The sequence below is a fragment of the Rhinatrema bivittatum genome, chromosome 1 (genome assembly GCF_901001135.1).
Source record: "Rhinatrema bivittatum chromosome 1, aRhiBiv1.1, whole genome shotgun sequence".
Classification (NCBI taxonomy): domain Eukaryota; kingdom Metazoa; phylum Chordata; class Amphibia; order Gymnophiona; family Rhinatrematidae; genus Rhinatrema; species Rhinatrema bivittatum.
This window is the reverse complement of record NC_042615.1, coordinates 654,399,827-654,420,027: the sequence shown is the minus strand read 5'-3', so window position 1 is coordinate 654,420,027 and position 20,201 is coordinate 654,399,827. Positions and strand designations below refer to the sequence as shown.

The 20,201-nt window shown below is 45.0% G+C and overlaps 1 protein-coding gene across 4 annotated transcripts in view; it reads right to left on the bottom strand.

Moving 5' to 3' along the window:
- The window catches only part of KIAA0825 (KIAA0825 ortholog), a 1,025,579-nt gene that overhangs the window by 568,490 nt on the left and 436,888 nt on the right, over window positions 1-20,201 (bottom strand). The window lies entirely within an intron of this gene.

The following is a 20,201-nucleotide window of genomic DNA, read 5'->3' as shown; positions in this document are numbered from 1 at the left end:
AAGCGAACAGATTAGGAGCGCTACATATTAGGGGTTTAAATATAAGAACAGATGCCTAGAAGAACAGGAAGGACAAAATTCTATAGGCAGATATTAAAGTAGAACACTAAAGGACAAAATTAAAACATCAAAGCTCTTCATAAGTAGGGCGGTAAACAGTGCAATTAATTGACAGGATAACAGTGGACATAGTAGGGAGTAGTTCACCACCAGGTCCGAGAAAGATAGAAAAGGAGGGGCCTGAGGGAGGAATGGGGCTCCATCAGGTCCGCTTTCAGAAATGTTCAATAAAATATTATAAAGCATATTGTTTGAATGATCGATTGGTTGGTTGATAAGACAAGAAACGAAAGGAAGCTGAATATATTGAAATAAGAACCATCGGGACAATGAGAAAAAAGAAAAAATGAACAGTGAGTCTCTAGAGTTCAGATGGTGCTAATAACACAAATAAGATTAATGGCACCTTAGGGAGCTAGGAGCCTTGCTGTGAGAAGGACAGAAGTGATTGGCCCGCGGTAGGTTTAAAAACAGGTAGAATAGAGAAAGGCGCCAAAACGGAAGGTGAAGGCGCCGCTCACTTTAAGGAAAGGAACATACGCGAATAGTAAGTATAGTAAAGCCTGAGTAGTGGTATACAGATCATTTTATTATAGACTTGTGTTGAATTTAATTTAACTGTAGTTTTAATCTTTAAAGAGACGCCTCTTTAAATAGTGGACCCGCTGGACGGACACAGCAGAAATCTCCTCCCGTAGTCCCTGAAGCAGGCAATGATTTGCCGAAACATGGCCGATGTCGGCCTGGCAGATCCGCACCCAAAATAAGCAGAATTGGTGGCAGCCTAGATAAGTACAAACAAGAATTTGTCTGGGTGGGGCAGACAGTTTGTCAGGGAGTAGAAAATAACAAACAAAAAATAAAAAATACATGTATATATTGAAAGAAAAAAAAAGGACATACAAAATATTGAGAAATTAATAAAGAGTAAAACATGGGGCTATTAGAAAAGGGGCAATCAAACAAAGGTTGTCCTGTAAATATAGCCACCGCACATTACCACAAAGCAAGGTGTTCCCTTGAAGAGTGGTTGTTGGAGATTGTTGACACAAAGGGAATGAGGTTAGTTGGTGTATAGCATTCAAAAGTAGCATCAGCATCAGCCTGAGGAGCAATGCTGGCCTGGAGAAAAACAGCTGACAATCCACAATGAGAGACAACAGCATTAGTCCCTGCATCCAATGGGATTAATTCTTGGGCCACGGGGGGCTAGAAGAGGAGGCTGCTGCAGCTACCAGTTGTGCTCAGGTTGGGGGAAGGGGAGTGAGTGAAATTGAGAATGAACCATCGGGGTGGAGCGGAGAGTGAAACTGAGAGCAAGCCAATATGTGTGAAAGTAAGAGAGAGAGAATGTGTGTGACTGAGAGCTTGTGTTTAATTGAGAGAGATCATGTATGTGCTAAAGAAACTGGTCAGGAGGAGTCTAGTGTGCATGTAAGAAGAGAGACAAAGGTCGGTCAGAGAGGTGACTGTGAGAGAGAGATTAGTCAGAAATGTGACTTTGTTAGAGAGACTGGTCATGGAGGTGACTGGGGTGCATGTGTGTAAGAGAGAGAGAGATGACCGGGAGGTGACTGGTGTGCATAAAGAGAAACTGGTCAGGGAGAAGATTGGTGTGCATGTGAGAGAGATAATGGTAAGGGAGATGACAGTTTTGACTGTGTATGTGTATACGAGGGAGATGACCGTGAGAGTCTGGTGAGAGGTGACTGTGTGAGAGAGAGAGAGACTGGTGAGGGAGTTGACTGTATGAGATTGAGAGACTGATCGGGAAGCTGTTTGGTATGTGTATGTTTGAGAGACTAGTGAGGTAGCTGACTAGTGTGCATATGAGTTTGAGAGACTGGTTGGGGAGCTGACTGGTGTATGTGTCTATGTGTAAAAGATGCAAAGGGACTAGTCTTGGTCCTAAGGAAGAGGAGCATTAAGCCAGAGCTTCAGTAATCCCTGCTGCTTCTCGTGTGTGCTACTGGCCTGCAAGGGAAAGGAATAGGAGAGTTGCTGGAGAGGGTAAGTTAAGGTGGCTTTTTAAGTTCATTTTTCTTGTTTGACTGTCATTTTAATTATCGGGTATATGTGATGTGTCTGCTGTTTTAAAATATTTTATTGGTGTTTGGAGAATTTTTATTAATTCTTGTGAGTTTGTAATTATTGGATATTATTCTATTCATCAGTTGTTTTGAAACATATATTCTCGTTATTAGTATAGTTTTACAATTATTATTTTATAGTACTTGAGGAATGTGTAAACAGAAATGTGCAAATAAAACCTGAACTGGAAACAGCAAGAAGCCAAACTCTGTATGCAGTGCAACAATGGAAAAACAAAAACATTAGCTTTATAGTCTCTTTATTCTGTATTTGGTGGGGGTTTGTCTGTGTTCTGCATGTGTGACCCAGGTAAAGGTATTCTATAAGCTTGTAGTTTCTGGATCAGGATCCGTAGCAGCTTGGCTTGTTCTGTTTTCCTAATAAGAGATGCACTGGTGTTTAGGGCCTGACTTAATATTTTTAGTATTGCCATTTCATAGGTTGGGTTGTTATTGTTTGTGTGTGTTCCATAATACAGGTGTAACTTTGTACGGATTAGTTTGTGTGCATTATTGCAGATTGTGGGAGTTTGTTAGCTGCTATATTTCTGTTTCCATTTCTCCAATGCAATGCAGAGTGGCTTTTTGGGGTTTCCATTACAGTTTCTGTCTCCATATTTGTAATTTGTGTCTTTCTGTGTTTGGTGAAGGTCAGTTTGTATGTATGACAGAGGTGAGGTATTTTACTAGCATGCAGGCATTTGTATCAGTCTTATTTGTTGTGTTTTCTCAATAGGAAATGCATTGGTGGTGAATTGCTGTCTTTTCATAAGAAAGGCTTGGTAGTAGGGAGAGTTTGTGTTGCTGTTACTGAGATGACACTAGAATATCTTTTTCGTATGGTAAGTTATATGGGGAATGTCCTAGTTCTGTTCTGCACCCATTGTTGGGGTTTCGGGGTTCCTGTGGATGTAAAGTATGTGTTTATTTTTAGCACCGTGACAGCCATGTGTTCTGTGTGACACATGTGAGATCCATCTGTCAGGTGTGTCCCAAAAGAAAAAAGGTTGAGAACCACTGATTTAGAAAATCAGGCTATTAATATTTGCAAAAGTCTAATTGAGTTATATAACCTAATCAAGAGGGAGACTTATAAAGCAGTAATATTTTATTAAATTATTGAGAGAGGGTATTGTCCCACAATATTTTATTTCTCCCTGATAAAATATTGCAACAATATCACCACAATATTTTTTATTGCAGAAAATTTCTGTGATAAAATAGAATGTGGCAGAGGCTGCAAAAAAATACAATGGCTGTCCACTTTGCATGGGGCCCACTATCATTTTAAAGGGCCACACAGCCTGAAGATCCCCCTCCCAAAATATCAAAAACTCCTCCAGGGGTCTTATGAGACCCCTAACTACCTTAAGGCAGTGCAGAGTCAAAAAGTAAAAAAAACCCAAAAAACGATTTTAAGTCGCATGGTGATGGTCCACACCGCCCCACCTCCCCTTCCTCAACCCCTCCCCTTTGTACCTAAACCCTTCCCCCACCCCAACCAAAGATCACCTATATGGCAATTCCTCCCCCCACTTTGGAAAATGGTGTCAACTAGGCCTGGAGCTGTGGGCGTTCGGGCCTCTACTACCCCACCAACGATGCATCTTTGAGGTACAGGGTGGGGGGGATCAAGGGACCCTCAGAACACCAGGTTCTATTATTTATGTAAGGGAGGTGGGAGGGGTACCCTAGACCCCAGGTATTATGGGTTTCTGTTAAGGGGATTGCCATTCAGAGTGGAGGATCTTTGGTTGGGGCAGGGGAGTTCATATAAAGGCAAATGGTTAGGGAAGGGCTAGGGGTATCATTGCATTATGTAATGATTATTATTATAATTTTTACTTTTTCACTTGGTGCCACCTCAATAGTCGTCGGGGGTGGTTGGATGGGTGTCTCACAAGACCCTGTTTTTTTTTCTTTTTACACTTTTGAGGAGGGAGCAAATTTAGATCAAATTCTCAGTGGAGCACAGGATTTGGTGAGAGAGGTAACGGTGGTGGGGCTGCTTGGCAATAGTGATCATAATATGATCAAATTTGAATTAAAGACTGGAAGGGGGACAGTAAGCAAATACACGGCTCTCGTGCTACACTTTCAAAAGGGAAACTTTGAGAAAATGAGAAAAATAGTTAGAAAAAAACTGAAAGGAGCAGCTACAAAAGTAAAAAGCGTGCAAGAGGCATGGTCATTGTTAAAAAATACCATCCTAGAAGCACAATCCAGATGTATTCCACACATTAAGAAAGGTGGAAAGCAGGCAAAACGATTACCGGAATGGTTAAAAGGGGAGGTGAAAGAAGCTATTTTAGCCAAAAAATCTTCATTCAAAAATTGGAAGAAGGATCCATCAGAGAAAAATAGGAAAATGCAAAAACGTTGGCATGTTAAATGTAAGACATTTATAAGACAAGCTAAGAGAGAATTTGAAAAGAAGTTGGCCATAGAGGCAAAAACTCACACTAAAAACTTTTAAAAATATATCCGAAGCAGAAAGCCTGTGAGGGAGTCAGTTGGACTGTTAGATGATCGAGGGGTTAAAGGGGCACTTAGAGAAGATAAGGCCTTTGCGGAAACATTAAATGATTTCTTTTCTTCGATGCTTACTGAAGAGGATGTTGGAGAGGTACCCGTACTGGAGAAGGTTTTCAGGGGTAATGATTCAGATGGACTAAACCAAATCATGGTGAACCTAGAAGATGTGGTAGACCTGATTGATAAACTGAAGAGTAGTAAATCACCTGGACAGGATGGTATACACCCCAGACTTCTGAAGGAACTAAAAAAATGAAATTTCAGACCTATTAGTAAAAATTTGTAACCTATCATTAAAATCATCCACTGTACCTGAAGACTGGAGGATAGCTAATGTAACCCCCATATTTAAAAAGGGCTCCAGGGGAGATCCGGGCAATTACAGACCGGTTAGCCTGACTTCAGTGCCAGAAAAAATAGTGGAAAGTGTTCTAAACATCAAAATCACAGAACATATAAAAAGACATGGTTTAATGGAACAAAGTCAGCATGGCTTTACCCAAAGCAAGTCTTGCCTCACAAATCTGATTCACTTTTTTGAAGGAGTTAATAAACATGTGGATAAAGGTGAACCGGTAGATGTAGTGTACTTGGATTTTCAGAAGGCAGTTGACAAAGTTCCTCATGAGAGGCTTCTAGGAAAAGTAAAAAGTCATGGGATAGGTGATGATGTCCTCTCGTGGATTACAAACTGGCTAAAAGACAGGAAACAGAGAGTAGGATTAAATGGACAATTTTCTCAGTGGAAGGGAGTGGCAGTGGAGTGCCTCAGGGATCTGTACTGGGACCCTTACTTTTCAATATATTTATAAATGATCTGGAAAGAAATACGAGTGAGGTAATCAAATTTGCAGATGATACAAAATTGTTCAGAGTAGTTAAATCACAAGCAGATTGTGATAAATTGCAGGAAGACCTTGTGAGGCTGGAAAATTGGGCATCTAAATGGCAGATGAAATTTAATGTGGACAAGTGCAAAGTGATGCATATAGGGAAAAATAACCCATGCCATAGTTACACAATGTTAGGTTCCATATTAGGTGCTACTACCCAAGAAAGAGATCTAGACATCATAGTGGATAACACATTGAAATCATCGGTTCAGTGTGCTGCGGCAATCAAAAAAGCAAACAGAATGTTGGGAATTATTAGTAGGGATGTGAATCGTTTTTCAAAGATTAAAATTATCGTCCAATACTTTAATATCATCTTAAATCGTTAAAGAACACAATACAATAGAAATTCTAACGATTTATCGTTAAAAATCGTTAAATCGTGTTAGTGCGCACTAACGGGAGTTAGTGCGCACTAACCATTGTTAGTGCGCACTAACAGAAAATGATACAAATTGACACTTTCCAGGTCAGTAAAGGTCAGTTAGGAATGAATATGTATTCCTATTGGCTGGCTGCCTTCTTATCTATTGATGTTACCAAGGTTCCCACTGAGGTGATGGTTGGGGGGATGGAAAATGAAAATGCACTAAATGGAAATGGAAACTCACTAAGAGTAACAGAAAATGATACAAATTGACACTTCTCAGGTCAGTTAGGAATGAATATGTATTCCTATTGGCTGGCTGCCTCTTATTTATTGATGTTACCAAGATTCCCACTGAGGTGATGGTTGGGGGGATGGGAAATGGAAACAGTTGGTAGCTTGACAAAAAAAGTAATGTGATCAGTCAATGTGACTAGAACTTGTGCCCTATTCCTGATACCGGGAGTGTTGTGATCTTCCTGCATGCAGTGCCATATCCCTGATACCGGGAGTATTGTGATCTTCCTGCAGGCAGTGCCCTATCCATGATACCAGGGGTGTTGTGATCTTCCTACAGGCAGTGCACTATCCCTGATACCTGGATGCAGTGCCCTACCCTGATACCTGGAGTGTTGTGATTTCCTGCACACAGTGCCCTATCCCTGATACCAGGGGTGTTGTGATCTTCCTGCACTCAGTAACCTATCCCTGATACCTGGAGTGTTGTGGACAAGATCACAACACTCCCAGTATTAGGATATGGCACTGAGTGCAGGAAGATCACAACACCCCTGCTATCAGGGAATAGGGCACTGCGTGCAGGAAGATCACAACACTCCCGGTATCAGGGTTAGGGCACTGTGTGCCGGAAGATCACAACACTCACAGTATCAGGGATAGGGCACTCCCAGTATCAGGGATAGGGCACTGTGTGCAGGAAGATCACAACACTCCCGGTATCAGGGATACAGCACTGCATGCAGGAAGATCACAACACCCCTGGTATCAGGGATAGGGCACTGCATGCAGGAAGATCACAACACTCCCGGTATCAGGGTTAGGGCACTCCCAGTATCAGGGATAGGGCACTGAGTGCAGGAAGATCACAACACCCCTGCTATCAGGGAATAGGGCACTGCATGCAGGAAGATCACAACACTCCCGGTATCAGGGTTAGGGCACTGTGTGCAGAAAGATCACAACACTCTCGGTATCAGGGATACGGCACTGCATGCAGGGAGATTACAACACCCCTGGTATCAGGGATAGGGCACTGCGTGCAGGAAGATCACAACACTCCTGGTATCAGGGTTAGGGCACTGTGTGCAGGAAGATCACAACACCCCTGGTATCAGGGATAGGGCACTGTGTGTAGGAAGATCACAACACTCTCGGTATCAGGGATACGGCACTGCATGCAGGGAGATTACAACACCCCTGGTATCAGGGATAGGGCACTGCATGCAGGAAGATCACAACACCCCTGGTATCAGGGTTAGGGCACTGTGTGCAGGAAGATCACAACACTCCTGGTATTAATAGGGATAGGGCACTGTGTGCAGGAAGATCACAACACCCCTGGTATCAGGGATAGGGCACTGTGTGCAGGAAGATCACAACACCCCTGGTAGCAGGGTTAGGGTATCCCTAATACCAGGAGTGTTGTGATCTTCCTGCACACACTGCCCTAACCCTGCTACCAGGGGTGTTGTGATCTTCCTGCATGCAGTGCCATATCCCTGATAATGGGAGTGTTGTGATCTTCCTGCACACAGTGCCCTAACCCTGATACCAGGGGTGTTGTGATCTTCGTGCATGCAGTGCCATATCCCTGATAATGGGAGTGTTGTGATCTTCCTGCACACAGTGCCCTAACCCTGGTATCAGGGTTAGGGCACTGCAATACCTCCTGGTATTAGGGTTAGGGCACTGCAATACCTCCTGGTATTAGGGATAGGGCACTGCATGCAGGAAGATCACAACACCCCTGGTATCAGGGTTAGGGCACTGTGTGCAGGAAGATCACAACACTCCCATTATCAGGGATATGGCACTGAGTGCAGGAAGATCACAACACCCCTGGTATCAGGGATAGGGCACTGTGTGCAGGAAGATCACAACACCCCTGGTATCAGGGTTAGGGTATCCCTAATACCAGGAGTGTTGTGATCTTCCTGCACACAGTGCCCTAACCCTGATACCAGGGGTGTTGTGATCTTCCTGCATGCAGTGCCCTATCCCTAATACCAGGAGTGTTGTGATCTTCCTACACACAGTACCCTAACCCTGATACCAGGGGTGTTGTGATCTTCCTGCACACAGTGCCCTAACCCTGCTACCAGGGGTGTTGTGATCTTCCTGCACACAGTGCCCTAACCCTGATACCAGGGGTGTTGTGATCTTCCTGCATGCAGTGCCATATTCCTGATAATGGGAGTGTTGTGATCTTCCTGCACACAGTGCCCTAACCCTGATACCAGGGGTGTTGTGATCTTCCTGCATGCAGTGCCCTATCCCTAATACCAGGAAGTATTGCAGTGCCCTAACCCTAATACCAGGAGGTATTGCAGTGCCCTAACCCTGATACCAGGGTTAGGGCACTGTGTGCAGGAAGATCACAACACTCCCATTATCAGGAATATGGCACTGCATGCAGGAAGATCACAACACCCCTGGTATCAGGGTTAGGGCACTGTGTGCAGGAAGATCACAACACCCCTGGTATCAGGGTTAGGGCACTGTGTGCAGGAAGATCACAACACTCCTGGTATTAGGGATAGGGCACTGCATGCAGGAAGATCACAACACCCCTGGTATCAGGGTTAGGGCACTGTGTGCAGGAAGATCACAACACTCCCATTATCAGGGATATGGCACTGCATGCAGGAAGATCACAACACCCCTGGTATCAGGGTTAGGGCACTGTGGGCAGGAAGACAACACTCCTGGTATTAGGGATAGGGCACTGCATGCAGGAAGATCTCAACACCCCTGGTATCAGGGTTAGGGCACTGTGTGCAGGAAGATCACAACACTCCCATTATCAGGGATATGGCACTGCATGCAGGAAGATCACAACACCCCTGGTATCAGGGTTAGGGCACTGTGTGCAGGAAGATCACAACACTCCTGGTATTAGGGATAGGGCACTGCATGCAGGAAGATCACAACACCCCTGGTATCAGGGATAGGGCACTGTGTGCAGGAAGATCACAACACCCCTGGTATCAGGGTTAGGGCACAAGATCCAGTCACATTGACTGATCACATTACTTTTTTTGTCAAGCTACCAACTGTTTCTATTTCCCATCCCCCATATATTGTCAGTGGGAACCTTGGTAACATGAATAAATAAGAGGGCAGCCAATAGGAATACATATTCATTCCTAAACTGACCTTAACTGACCTGAAAAGTGTCAAATTGTATCATTTTCTGTTAGTGCGCACTAACAATGGTTAGTGCGCACTAACTCCCGGTTAGTGCGCACTAATCGGAAAAAACGATTTTTTTAACTAAAAAATCGTGCCAAACACAATTTTCTTCTCCTGCCAGACGATTTCGATCGTTAAGACGATCGGGCACACGATTCACACCTCTAATTATTAGAAAGGGAATGGTGAATAAAGCGGAGAATGTCATAATGCCTCTGTATCGCTCCATGGTGAGATCTCACCTTGAATACTGTGTACAATTCTGGTCGCCGCATCTCAAAAAAGATATAATTGCAATGGAGAAGGTACAGAGAAGGGCAACCAAAATGATAAAGGGAATGGAACAGCTCCCCTATGAGGAAAGACTAAAGAGGTTAGGACTTTTCAGCTTGGAGAAGAGACGGCTGAGGGGGGATATGATAGAGGTGTTTAAAATCATGAGAGGTCTAGAACAGGTAGATGTGAATCGTTTTTTTACTCTTTCAGATAATAGAAAGACTAGGGGGCACTCCATAAAATTAGCATGTGGCACATATAAAACTAATCGGAGAAAGTTCTTTTTCACTCAACGCACAATTAAACTCTGGAATTTGTTGCCAGAGGATGTGGTTAGTGCAGTTAGTATAGCTGTGTTTAAAAAAGGATTGGATACGTTCTTGGACGGAAGTCCATTACCTGCTATTAATTAAGTTGACTTACATAATAACCACCGCTATTACTAGCAATGGTAACATGGAATAGACTTAGTTTTTGGGTACTTGTCAGGTTCTTATGGCCTGGATTGGCCACTGTTGAAAACAGGGTGCTGGGCTTGATGGACCCTTGGTCTGACCCAGTATGGCATGTTCTTATGTTCTTAACATGAGGTTTTGTTTTGGGCTACCTGGCAATGCTTTCATTATACCTCCTCGAAGTTCATTAAAATAATGTGGAAGATTTGTCTATGCAAGAGCTGTTAGACATGGATTTTCAAAATTCATGCACGCAAGCCTCATTCAAAGCAGCTCATTGTAATGGGGGGGGGGGGGGGGAGTTCAGTTCAAAATATCATGTATCATGTGATATGGCTATATTGCGCGATAAACAACATTATTCGTGTGTTAAACGTTAACGTACATTAAAGTTATTTTGTGGTTTAGTAAATCTAGGCTAAAGAAAGATAGAGAGAAGGGAAAACAACAACAATTTGCTCAGAATAGACATCAAATATTAACATTTTAGGTTACTTAACAAAGGCACCCTTCATCTCACCCAAATAGATAAAATATTTCCATAAAACTTAAGGGGATAGATATTCAAAAGCTATTTAAATGGCTAACTCAGAGGTTATCCATCTAAATGGTAAATGTGGCATATTCAGCCATGTGCGCCATGCTGGGCGGCCCGGTTGTGCCTGACCAGTGGGACTCTGGTGCTGCAGCTGGCGGAGCTGCGGCACAGCTTCCTTTCCCGCTTCCTTCCTTGGCCCAGCTCGTCAGTGGGGAGGGGGGAGGAGCAGTCGCGGGCCGATGACGTTGTGGCCAGTTTAAAGGGCCACGACCGAGGCACATCCGGCCTCGTTGCCTCCGGCCAGCGTCCCACCCACCCACGCCTTTTACCTTGTGAAACAGGAAATTTCAGGTTGATCAATGTTAGAGTTTGGATGTTAGGCAATTGTTTAATTATAAGATCATTGGTGGGTTAATTGTTATTTGGGTTAATCTATATTTGACTGATGTGATATGTGATACAGAGCACCTAATGTTAGCTAGTGTGACATGTTTCCTGTGTTACTACACAAATGAGGCAGTTAGCAGCACATGTTAGTTAGGCACACAATGGTGACATATGCTAACTGTGGGGTTTAATGTCGCAGCAAACTGTGGGAGGAGGAGGTGGTTACCCAGGCCGGTAGGGGCATTTTGGATGTGGTGCAGGTGAGCATCACAGTCCAGGTCAGCAGTGGACGGCGCCTTGGGCGGAGCATGGCATGGCATTCCGATGACACAGATCGGAGGTCCCCCTTGCTTGAGGACAAGGCGGGGGGGCCTCATTTTGATGCTGCCTTGCTTGGTGGCTATGGCGGGCAGCTGAGATAGTGGTGTAACCTGCTTTCTAGCAACTGACATACCGGCTTGGGTACCATTGGTATGGGATATAAATATTTATAGTTAATAAAGATGCGGCCTTTTTTATCCAACATTCATTGTTTGTTGTTATTCCTTGTTTAAACAATGTATCCATGTATGGCTAGGGGTAACGGGGCGGTGGGAGATGGGGGAATGGGAGGGACGAAGACGGGACGCCAACACAATCACGGCTGCTAGAGTTACAGCTAAATTACAATTTAGCCAGATAAAAAAAAGGGAATATCAGGGGCGTTCCGGGGAGGGGTTGAGTTATCCAGCTAACCTAGCAGAATATCAGGCATATCTGGCAAGGTTAACCAGATATTTATTTATTTATTTTTAATATACCGACATTCGATCTCAATTGAGATATCACACCAGTTTATCTGACTTGCTTCCAAGCAAGTCTAAAGTTATCAGCTTTGTGTAGCCAGATAACGTGCTACTTGGTATCGTTAAAGATATTTAGCTTTGTAGCGCAAGAATAACAACTAGATAAATAAATGGGCCAGTGGGCCAATACCTTCCCTTCCCCCTGAAATATCTTATAAAGGCCCTGTCAGGCCGTGCCCTCTTTAAGCCTCAAATCCTTTAAATGACACAGAAACCCCTGTCCGGCTGTTTTCTAAAATCATGCATGAGGCTGTTCCCCCCCCCCCCCCTTCCCTCACACTCACCCACAAGGATTAAAAACTTTGCAGCCCTCTCTTCCTCCTTCCCCCGATACTTTATATTTTATTGCCGGGAGCAAGGGACCCTTTTCCCTGTTCCCTGTGCCTCCTGGCATTAAAATATAAGGTCTGGAGGGGGATATAGTGAGGGTCAGGGGGGAGCCACGATGGTTTTAATCCTTGAGGGTGGGTGGGATGGAAGGGGGGGGGGGCAGCCTGATATATGATTTTAGAAAACACTGGGAAGGAGATCTCTGTGACATTTAAAGGATTTGGGGGAAGGATTTGGTGGGTGAGGAGGGCACAGCCCAACAGGGCCTTTATAAGATTTTTTGGGGGGGAGGGAGAGGATTGGCCTACTGGCACATTTATTTATTTGACTCTTATTCTTTAATGACAGCGCTAATTAGTCAGATATCTTTAAAGATATCTGGTTAAGTACCATGTTATCTGGCTACATAAGCTGGTTAGGTTTTTTGTTATCTGGTTACATGCAATCTGATAACTTTAAGCTTGTATATTCAGCGGGATGTTTATCCCACTGAATATACACTGAATATATGGAACAAGTTATCTGGCTAACTTTAGCTGGATAACTTGCCCATTAAACGGCCTATTGAATACTGGCCTTTATATTTTTTAGAAATATCTCCTATAAAATATTTCACTGAATGAAAGTACCAAATTAAAGAATATCAAAACCATATTGCTTCCCTGGCAATTCCTAATTTCTGGCAACATTTCAGTTTATAGCCATGAGAAGATTAACTGGTAAAAGAGTATTTTCAAAAGGGCAAAATTCATGTAACATGGTGACCTAACTAATGGCCCAATGTAGTAAATGTGTGAATGTATTTCAAAAGGTGAGGCAGCAAAATTATCATTTTGAAATGGACTGATGATGAATCAAGATAAAGGTAGGCTGTTCTCCTCCTGCTATCTTGCTAGTCCTGGGGTATAATCTGCTGGAGTGGGCAGTCTATCAGAGGTGGCAGTGACTACTTTTAAGTATTATGATGGATATAGAAGGGGGCTCCATTTTCCAGTCCTCAAGAGCCACAAATTGCTCTTCTTTTCAGGATTTCCACAATGAATATGCATAAGATATTTGCATGCCATGCCACCACTGTATGCAAATATATCAAGCATGTTGATTATGGCAATCCTGAAAACCAGGCTAGCTTGAGTTCCTCAAGGATGAAATTTGGAGACTTCTGCCCTATAGAATGAAGGTTAGTAGAAAAAGATATAAATCCTCGAATGCACATTCAGAGACCTCTAGAGGTAGCAAGGGAGAACCTACAAATCTTAGTGCACGCTGTAGTTAAAGAATAGATGGGGCTTCACAAGACCACGTATGTCTACAGAGACCTAGATTCATCATTTTGATATATATATAGTGAAAATAGCACCTGTGATAAAAAGGGGCATGGTCAGGTTAATTTTCCTGATACCGCATTACATAGGTATTTACTGCAATGCGCGATACCATTATCGCACCGCATGTTATTTTCACATCGCACACTGAGTAATCTACCACAGCTGCTGTACCAGCCGAAAAGATTTTGGTGGTTCGGGCTGTGAGAGAGAGAGAGAGAGAGAGAGAGAGACTCTATAGAGGATCACAAAAAAAGTTAATTATTTATACCACTGTAAGAGGGAGCACTGGTAACTTGGGGTGAGGTTTGTAGGGTGGGGTGGGGGTTGGGGAGGCAGTTTTACATGCACAGTCATATGTATGAATAGCACAGCTACCATCAGTGAAGATTTAATCACCTTTCATCACTCCAAATCAGATTAAATCTTCACTGATAGTAACTGTGCTGTTCGTACGAATGACTGTGCATGTAAAACTGCCCGCAAAACCCACCCCACTAACCTCACCCCAAGTTGATAATGCCCCCTCTTACAGTGGTATAAAACGTTCAAATATTAGTGAGCCTCCACAGAGGCTCTCTCTCTTTTCCCCTTCCGAACCGGCATTTGCGATAAAAACTGTTTCAGCTGGTAACGCACAGCTAACAAAGAAATAACGCACAGAAAAAAGGTGTAGCTATTTCCGGCGTTAAATCCCACAATAGTGTGCTTTATTTTATTGCACGTCACGTTAACCGACCCTCTTTTCCATTTAATCCTCCCAAACCCCTCCCACTCGAAATCAAATTTTAAATTTGCATATGTATTTCACGATGTGGTATTTATTGTGTGCGTTATGGCGTTTTTGGATCGGTAGGGGGAGATTGGCACCTGCCTGGTATGCCAATGCCCTAACACATTTTGATAAATGACCCTGAAAGTGAGCTAAAAAGAGGGCAATGAGAAAGCAAATGTTGCTTACCTGATGTAACAGGTGTTCTCATAGGACAGCAGGATGTTAGTCCTCACAAATGGGTGACATCGAGGATGGAGCCCTGTACGGAAAACTTTTCTGTCAAAGTTTCAACAAGCTTTGACTGACACTAGCACACTGGGTGCACTGAGCATGCCCAGCCTGCAATTATCCCTGTGAGCCACAGGTGTCTCCCTCAGTCTCGTCTTATAGCTAAAAAGCGCAAGCGAAACTAAAATAAAAGTATACAGACCCAACTCCGCGGGGTGGCGGGCGGGTTTCGTGAGGACTAACATCCTGCTGTCCTGTGAGAACACCTGTTACATCAGGTAAGCAACATTTGCTTTCTCACAGGACAAGCAGGATGGTTGTCCTCACAAATGGGTGGGTACCGAGCTGAGGATGCCCGGGAATGCACCAGATACACCGCAGATGCGCAAAGGCGTAACGACTGAGGTGGAAATGGGAACGGAGGACATCCGCAACACCATAATGGGTTCGTGGAAGGATGTTGGGTAGTGAATTGAAAAAAGTAAGAGTAGGCGGACTGGCCAAACATGGAGCATGCCGGCTAGTCAAATGTAAGCAATAATAGGCTGCGAAGGTATGGAGAGGACTCCAGGCTGCAACCTGATAAAAAAGTACAAGCAGCAGTAACCAAAGGGAAGCTGTTAAGGCTAAGACGGACACAACAGTATGTGGATACCCACAGTGTTGTAGTGAAATGTCTGCTTGTTGGTAGGAAAGGAAATATAGACCACTTAATCAGAAGGATTAGGTCTGTGTGGCCACTGGAAGTAGCAGCTTGACCCTTGCATGAAGGAAAGAGTCAAGTGGAATTCACATGGAATGCAGTGCAATGTAGATAGAATGTAAGCGCAGCATTACTGTCCAGGAATGTGGAAAACCCAGTCTCTCCCTAGGGCGAGAGAGAGAGGTTAGGAAAAATTAATAGAGTATTTCCTGAGGAAAGGAGATACAACATCTACCTGAAAAGGATAGAAAGTTGAATGCGTAGAACTACTCAGTGGCAGAGGAACGGAGTCAGGTGAGTATGGAAAGAGTGCATAACTCACGGACCCTGCTGGCAGGAATGACATTAAGAGGGAAAGAAGTTCCCTTGCCAAACTGTGGAAGAGAGGAATGGAAAGGCTCAAACGTAGAATGTATGAGACTTATAAGGAGAATATATATGTTCATTCCGTGATTAGAGAAATAGAGGCGGCTTGATCAGTGGATAATCCATGGTAAGCCGACTCAGAGAGGATTACCGAAAACGGGAACCCAACTCCCAAAACAATACACCTCCTAAGAGAAAGGTGTATCTATGTGGAGGATGTCTGGAGAACAGAATCCGAGGGAGTAAGAAAAAATGGTGGAAAAGTAAAAGGGGTAATACCTCTTTTTTTTTTTTTTTTTTAGCGTCAGGAGGTAAAGCCTGCCATATTAAACGGCAAGATTTATGTTTAGAAGGTTTTGTGACGCTACCAGAACCTAAGAACATCAGTAAGTCTATGATTTGGGACTGACTGGTGAGAGAATAAAAGGTTACTGATATGATGGATTGAGAAGTATGGGAAAGCATACTGATCTCAGTCAGGGAGTGGGGAAAAGAATACTGAACCCCATCCCAGTTCAAACATTAGAAGAATGCTGGCTACGAGAGGCAGCAGAAGAGATATATTGAAGAGGGCCTTTGATGGAAGAAAAGGCATCTAAGGGAATTCATAGGAACATGTGCAGGGAGCAGAACCTGTGCATCGTATGGAATGATGCAGACGCCGAGGAAAGTTTAGTTAAACTCAGCGTTAAAAGATTTGCCCTGTACACATGTAATTGAGACCATTCGAGAGGATAGAACCTACGTGGAGAAGGTCTGATAGAGCGTTCATTAAATCTCTTAGATATGTGGCCCAAGGACGCATGAAGTGAACAAGGGCCAAGGGTAGAGCTGCGCAGCTGTCTAGCAGAGCAGCTAAGAGGTAATGCGTGCTTATGAGTTGGAAAGCACATTGTCCCTATGCTGTCTGTCTGTATGCACAAAGAATTGTTGCAAAAGCAGTATTGGAAGGCATAAGGGCATAACTCATGGGTGCAACGTCCAGGAAGTTTATGAGAAACTATGCTGGAGTGCAATAGATGCATAATGGGTTGACAGCTTTCAGGAGAAACTTTATAACCCTAAGGAATTGCGAGCATGAGTCGAAGGAGACTAGGTCCTAGTTCGAACTGGGATAAGAATCAGGGACGAAAGCAATGAAACCACTTAGGGTCCATTGAGTATAGAATGTCACTGAATATAACCCATAGCAGTTTTGAATTATGAGAAAAATGCATAGTGGGAAGAAACCCCATAGCCCAACCATGAAAAGTTGAAAGGCTGAGGTTATGGAAAATATGCGCAGGGACATAAACAATGTATCAGAATGTCTGTGCGCATGCTGGACAAGAGGGTCTTAAGACTGTGGTGTCCAGAAGTGTTACAGAAGGGATTTATGGCAGTGACAGTAATCCCAGTTAGTAAATGTATAGTGAGTCCTGAAAAAAGTGAGAGCTCCTTGCATGTACTGAAAGTGGTTAGCAGTAGTCTATGCAAGGAAAGTGAATGATGTTACACTCCGCAGAGAAACAGCATTCACCAACAGTGATGCAAGAGACAGTTCACTTACCGAAGCTGGTGCCAGCGGCAGAGCTTGGGGTTGTAATGTTGACTCACCATAAAGCACATAGAAACATTAAAATAATGTACTTACTGCAGTATGGAGTGATGGTAACCAAAGATACCATTGTACCTGTGACGTCTAAAGAAAGTTGGATTTTCTTAGGTCCAGGATGTGCGGAGAGTAACTATTTTCTGTTAAAAGAAAGAATAGTGCAATTAAAACTCCCCAACCCCCCTCCCTCTCCCCTCTGCACTTCGTAGCACCTGGGGGAGTGTACCGGGACTTTGGTACAAGGTAGGTGGCCGCTCTGATATCTGACCAGATGGGAGACCAGGAGGTGTCCCAATGGAGGATATCATGTAGGCTCCTGCAGGTGTGTGAGCGGTAAGTGGTACCCGCATTTCTGTATGCTGTACAAGGAGACACTGAGACCTGTGGCCAGGCCTCAAGGTGGACTTGTACATGGGGCAATGGTTGCTGAATCTCATGTTTAGCAGATCAGCCAATGCAGCTGGACCTTGGTTGGGAGGGAACCAAGAGTCAGAGCATTGGTCGGCACAGGGACTTGTTACTGACAAGAGAAGAAGCCCTGCTGCAATCCCAAGAAGATAGAGGGGTTCTCCTGATATTGTGGCTAACATAGCTAACATAGCGATATGTGACACTAATACAGTTCTAAAAGGCACATGACCCAGAACTTTTCGAACCACGGTCCGAATGGGAGAACACAACTCTATGGGAATGCCGCCGAAGCGGGTACTTACCATCCGACGTGGATTGCCGCAAGACGAGCCGGTGAAGATTGTTGACTCCGACGGTCTCCGGAGTCCTCGAGGGTAAGGCCGGGGACGTAAACGTCCATCTCGCTCTGAAACCCGGTATGGTGGCACAGGTACAGAGGAGACAGGCCAGGCGTGAGTGGGTTTAGACTGCTAAGTGTAACAGATGGCCATAGTCCCACACCACTTGACGGTGGGGCACGCCAGGAACAGAGGAGCCCTAACGGAACTCATGTTCCCTTCCCTCATCACAGCGGCTCGATGTGTCGTGACGCCAATGCAGAAGCTGTCGGACCTGGATCCGGAAGTTCTGGATCACCAAGGACTGCCAAAACTGTAGGAACAGTGCTGATGGCAGTGGTGATGTCGCTCTGCCCGAGCGTTGTCCAGCCTGGAGAAGGATGGCACCGATGTGCTGGATGGCGTCAGCGGCGGACGATCACGATGTCGGCGATGATGGGTGCCACGGTGCTCGGCCCGGTCTTTCCCCAGCGCCGAGATGGAAGCCCTCGTCGTCCTGGAAGGCGATCGATGACGAACTGTCAGCACGCCTGCTCTGCTCCTGACACAATGGAGTGTCTTAAGCTAATACGGGGCTTAAAAAAGAACCCAAAGCGTGGAGCAATGTGAGGAGGCGAGGGTATTATGTGGCGGTGCTATGTCGGTATTGACGATATTGAAGGCAACCTAAGGGGCTTCGAGGATATCATCAAAATGGGTATGAAAAATCGTCGATGACTGGCCAGGAGAATGATGACAGTGACGGGCACTGACAGCAGTGGCATAGGTATCTTTGAAACGATGTGGAATCGAATAATCGAAAAACATTGCCGTTATTGAAAAGATACCGGCATCGACTGAGTCGAAGTCGAATCAATAGGGCGTCAAGGACACCGAAGGAAAACGGAGGTGTCGAGGGCATCGATGCATGGAGGCGGGCATTTATGCCGTTTGTGGCATGGCCACGGGCATCAACTATAGGGCCACAGACGTTGACGGTATCGATTTGGGCAGACTCAGATTTCCAAGTGTACATGGCATCGGTGCCCCAGACACGTGTGTCGGTGGCATCGATATGGACATGTATGGAATCGATGGCATGGATCTCCCAGTCGATGAATTCCATCCCGGCATCAACGCCAGTCCTGGAATCGGCATGGGCATCGATGCCAGCCATAAGGCTGGCATTGGCATCAACGCCCATCCACGAATCGAGCCGGCATGGATACCCACCGATGGGACCCACCTGGGCATCGAATTTCACCGATGGGAGCAGCCTGGCATCGACTGCCCTCGATGGATGCATTCTAACATAGATGCCCATGGATGAAACACCTGGGCATCGGTGTCCATCGATGCAAAAGGACCTGGTACCGATGCCATCGACGGACGGCCATCCGGCACCAATGCCATCGACGGACAAGCCATCCGGCACCGATGTCCATCGATGGGGACCATCCGGCACCGATGTCCACCGATGGGGACCATCCGGCATCGATGCCCACCGACGAATCGATGTGGCACCGATGCCCACCGATGGAAAAGGGCTGGACATCGGTGGGGAGGATGGGGCATCGATGGCATCCCCAAAAGGGGGGGTGGCATCGATGAAGTGACCCTGGGATCGTTAAAAAGTGTCTCGGGCAGCGGTGGCGGCGACCCGAGTATGCATGGCAGTGACTAACAGCGTGTGCGTCAATGGCATGCATCCGGGTAGGGACGGCACCGAGGAAGCCCAAGGAAAAAAACAGTGCGTAGGAGGAAAAAGCCTGGTAGCACTGAAAAGCAAAAAACATGGATAAAGGCATCAGGGCACCGTGGGGGGAGGGGCGCTGATGACATATAAAAGCCCAGGGCGGTTTAGGAGGGTCCCGGTGTAGCGATAGGGTATCGACTGCGTGAGGGTACCAGGGAACGAAGGACTTGAAGCTTCAGAGGTCCTAAAGTTAAGGAAAAAATCCCTACCCCACTAGCATAAGCAAGCAGAGTGTCACAGAGATACTCGCAAGCTGTTTAAAGCTAACTGAAAAATGGGGGAAGGGAAGGCTTCAGTCAGTTAACAGCCTTAAGATAGTGACAGAAACCGATCGAAAAATAAGAATTAGTACTCACCGAGCGTCGTAAAAACGTACGCGGAGGGAGACCTGTGCAGGGAAAAGTGTTTTTTGAAGTGAAAAGTTAAGTGTTTCCATGAGGTAATTAGTTAAAAAATCCTCACAGAGCTCCAACCGCTATGCTGACTGCAGAGCGGAAAAAAGAAGACTGAGGGAGACA